The 5000-nt window shown below is 35.2% G+C and overlaps 1 protein-coding gene across 2 annotated transcripts in view; it reads left to right on the forward strand.

Annotated features, from left to right (window-relative positions):
- LOC122360976 (mannosyl-oligosaccharide 1,2-alpha-mannosidase IA-like) overlaps positions 1-5000 on the forward strand; it is a 289954-nt gene that overhangs the window by 118207 nt on the left and 166747 nt on the right. The window lies entirely within an intron of this gene.

The following is a 5000-nucleotide window of genomic DNA, read 5'->3' on the forward strand; positions in this document are numbered from 1 at the left end:
TCTATTAAACACCGCTGTTATTGTTGGTAGTATTATTGCTGATGTTTGATGTTTCAGCTCTGTAACTGGCCACGCGGATCTAAAAGTTCCTCAGATCGTCATGTTGTTGATGAGAGCTGTGCTTTAAAGCACAATAAGATCCTTTGATATTTGTCCAGTAAACATAGCCACCTGAAACTGCATAGCCAAAGAATTAGCCTTATTTTTTTCTCTCTCCATATATATATATATATATATATATATATATATATTATTTTATTTATTTATTTTTTTAAATAAAGACTTTTAATAATATATTTTATATACATAAAATGTTTTAAATATTTAATATATGTATTTTATTTCCAATAAAGTTTAGCTATGCTATTTTAGAAACATGCTTTTTGCAATGGAAAAAATAAATACAATAATAAGTTTGTCTAATTTAAAAAATGAAACTGGTATTGTAAAATAATAAAGCTTTTTATATAATAATTTTAAATAAATTATATTTAAATATTTAATAGTATATTTTATTTCAATAAAGGGATTTAGCTATGCTATTATTTTTTGCATTTTTTAAAAAATGTAAACAAAATAAGTTTAGTCTTATTTAAGAAATAGAAATTAGTATAATGAAATAATAAATACTTTTATATAATAATATATTTTATATAAATTATATTTAAATATTTAATATTACATTTTATTACCAATAAGATTTAGCTATACTATTATTTTTTTTTAATTAAAAAAAGTAAACAAAATAATACCAAATGACAAAAGTTGTGTATGAAAAAGAGCCTCTCATTTTATTTTTTAAGATTTGCTTTAAACAAGTGCTGCCATCCAAAATAAACGTTTTAGTTAAATATAATTAGCGTACTGTGTATGTTGTATTATGTGTATGTAAATGCATTCTATTTGCGTGTATATTTAAGAAAATGTTATGTTTATATATTAACTAAATTTATGAACTTTAATGTGTGAAATATTTTCAAAATATCGGCTTTGTGCATAAAAAATAAAAGGCCGGTACAGAGCCAAATCGTTTATTTAGCATGCGATGCATTTTTGGCAACACTTACTTCATAGAAAAGAATCATTTCTAAAAAATTCCTTTCTTCGTTCAGCCTCATGCGTCGATCGTGACACAAAAGGTGAAATTTAAGAATATCCTGCTGTTCCTCAGAAGTCTGGAAAAACACTGCTTTGATCGTTTTTCGCGTTCCGGAGCTAAATCGGCGTTCGTTACACTTCTTGTGTTTGTGGTTTGATGTGACTTGAACAGAGAAGAACGATGCCCGACTTCTCATCTCGGTTGAATTTCTCCTGTAAATGTCAGGTGCTGTTTATTCAGGCTCATATGGTTTCGCGGCAGTTCAAGACTGAGGTCCGGTCAGCTGACATCATTGATTTCCCCAACTTCCTGAAGTCAGGCTTTGTGAAATGAGTAACTGTAAAAACAGTCCGTTCCCGGCGTGCGGTGGCGGACTGAAATGTCTTTCTGTGGCTGAAATTCTGCTTTTGAATGGTCTATCGTGATATTATATTTCATAGCGCTGGACGGGGTTTAGAGCGCTGCTACTGGCGGTGGGCAGGCCTGGAAAATGAAAGGGAAAAACACTGTTGTATCGAAAATGTTCATCGCCACGCTGCGCTAAAAAGCAGCATTGTGATGTTTTACCACTGATGCATGAATGCTTATTTTGCATACGTCAAATGCAAATCGATGCACGCTGTGTAATATTAACATATTACGCGCATAATGAAAATAAAAAGCCCGTTTTGGACCATTATGATGTTCGCTCTTGAATTCATTTTAATGTCAATGCTACGCATAAATCAAACACAAATCAGTATGCATTTTTGCATAAATAATTCCAGCACGCATTTCATCATAGAAAAATGGTACCTGTTTTAGACCATCGAGATAGTTTGCATTGGGCGTTAATTTCACCACCTCAAATCTCTGAATGCTTTTTTTTTGGAATTAATCAGTCATTAATCAGCCCAAACTATGGCGAGAAATGGTTGTCCGGAAACTTTTTTGTTTTAAAAATCGCTAATATATTTTACATTAAGCTAAACATGGAGTTAGGCATAAAAACTGAAATGGTGTTTTATTTGTTAAATGTGCTTTTTTAAAATTTTGATATCACTTGATTTTAGGGTCACGCCTATTAGTTGCTGCTTGGTACGCATGGCCGCTGGAATATCAGCTATTTATTAGTGCATTAATATTAATATTAATGCATTGTTCTATCACCAATCACACCCAACACCTCCTATTAACTCAATAATTTAATAGTTAACAAGTGTTACCTATTCTAAAAAGTGTTACCGTAATTTTTGTTTATCACTGACTTTGAGAAATTGTTTTACTTTTGCAATCAGGCGAGGGCTTTATTGTTTCAGCGTCCAGGGAATCGGTCGGAGGGTTAAAAGCAGGTTCTACCGAGTCCGCGCTTTTTGCGTTTTTCGACTTGAAGGCAGCAGCGCACGTGTGTTGCGTATTAACCTGCTCTGACCTACTTGCATGTCATTTGAGCGATTCACGGAGGGTTTGCAGCGTTGCTGTCGCGAAGCCACATGCCGAATTAACTATTTAGGTTGTGCTGTTTGTACACGGCGTTACGCCTCACGGATGCCTGTGGCTCCCTCCTGTCGGAGCCATGCATATTCATGTCCGACCTAATCATCATAAACAGCCCGTTAAATATTAATAATCCGGCAGACGAGGATCGGCTCTCTCAGCTTTAGGAGAAACCGCGGATGGAAATAATGAATGACCGTTCGAGAGGCGACCGGATCTTATTAGCAATCTCGGCAAACAATGCACGCCCGAGCGCGAGTTTTTAAGCTCATTTGTCAAGCAAAAGCTAATCTGCTCGGCCGATATGATTTGAATTTGCATTCAGCAGGTGTTTAGGTTTGAAGGACTCGCAGCGGGCGACTTTACATGCGTTCTCCTTGAACCGTCAGCTGGGGCGTGGAACCAAGTCAAATATTGACCTTAGAGTTTCGCTGATCCGACCTGAAGTTTGTTTTGGCTGGGACCGGACCAGGATGCTTTGATTGACGTCCGAGCGCCAATCGGAGAAGGGTTTCTGTCGGCGACTTTCAGGGCGAGCTGATCTGAAACCAGGCGTGACTAGTCTAATAAAACCCGTCCGGAAACGTCGTCGAAAGCGGCGGTTGAAGCGAAAGGATCTCAAGGAAGCGTTTCAATGCAAAACCAAGACTGCATTAAGGAAATCGAATCCATGTTAGCGTTTCACGGTGTGGTGTTAATTTTAATATCACTGCTTATTTAGCCCTAATCAAAGTAAATCAATGCTTATTTTGCATGAATAATATCAGCATATTTTCATTAAGAAAATAAACCCTGTTTTCAGACCTTTGCATCAATGCACCATTTAATGTTGGTCGTGCCTTAGTTTTTAATTTCGATTGCTTAATAAATCAAACACAAATGAGTAGCTGTTTTGCATAAATTAAATGCAAATCGATGCTTATTTTGCATAAATAATATCATATTTTGGATTAAATTAAACCTATTTCAGAACCGTTGTGGTTTTGCATAGGTGTCAGTTTTAATGTCAGTACTCTTTGCAAAAATCTGACACAAATTGATAATTATTTAATTTTAATAAATACATTTAATATTTTTAATAATTTGAAATTGTGGAATTACATTTAATATCATTTTACTTAATAAATGTATAAAAAAACGCCCAGTTTTAAATCAATGCTTCATTTTACATAAAAATAAGCTGAATCAGCAAAATTCATACTTTTAATAATTAGCAAAAATATTCTTAATTTTTTTTTTTTTTTTTAGAAAGTGTATGATATTTTAGGACCTTTATTCACTGTGCCTTTAATTGTACTATCAATGCTTATTTTGCATCAATCAAACATAAATCAATGCTTATTGATTAAAGAATATATTTAGCATAAAGAAAATAAAGTCTTAGTACCATATCGATTTTTTTATTGCATTGCATTACAGCATTAATTTCATTAGCATCATTCATTATTACAATATACTTGAGCCAAAGGTTGTGCTTGCTTATGATATATAGATGCAAAAAAAAAACCTCTTTATTCAGTTAAATCTCACACTTTTCTCTGGACTGTAAAAATAATTGCAGTGATTCTAACAGAAAAAAAATGTCAAAAAATACTACAGTAAAAAAATTCTACAGTAAAATTTTACGGGAAAAAGCGTAAATTGATGTTCCCAGAATTCCCTGCATTGCATTTCAATTTCGTTTGATGTTTTTCTTTAAAATCAGTTTCTTCTTAATTTCACTTATCAGTTATGTTTATTAGGGTTGCATGTTAAATGAACATTTATTGCATATTTCAATTTAAAGAGTCTCACTTGGCGATGGTGTTTAATGTTTGTGTGAATGAGCACCTTCTATATATGTTCGTATTTAAAAGCTGCTTTGGTTTATCGTGTGACTTTCTCCTCACCGCCTGCATTTGATGGTTATCGGCGTACTAAACGGATTCCAGTACTTTAATAGGTTGGCATATTAACATACATCAGTTACTGAAATTTACGGTAATTAACGCAAATTGATTTTTTACCGTAAAAGCCCAAATGTATCGTTTACGTATTTTTACGGCAGAAAAATGCCAGTGTTTCACGGAAAAAAACCGTATACGTGTGCGTAATCTTCTCTCGCTGGCTGCCGCTCTGCTCATGGCACTCGCCGGAGGTTGGAAATGAGTTTTTTGAGCTTCCCCAGAAAGTCTAGAGGAATTTGCGGTTCGCATCCGCGAGCATGTGAAGCTTGTCGAGTCTATGGCCTCTCATTCATCAGTGCCTCGCTGCTTTTGTCACGGGGCGCTGACTGGAGGTTTATCCTGTCGGGACACGCTGAATGGGCGTTCACCGCTCCGCGAGATGGATAGAGTTACAAGGAGCAGCTTGGCAGAGCTCGGCCCCGAGGCTGAGAGAGAGAGAGAGAGCCGAGCCGTGCGCTTTGATGAGCGCTTCCTCTCAG

The sequence above is a fragment of the Puntigrus tetrazona genome, chromosome 16, assembly GCF_018831695.1.
Source record: "Puntigrus tetrazona isolate hp1 chromosome 16, ASM1883169v1, whole genome shotgun sequence".
NCBI lineage: Eukaryota > Metazoa > Chordata > Actinopteri > Cypriniformes > Cyprinidae > Puntigrus > Puntigrus tetrazona.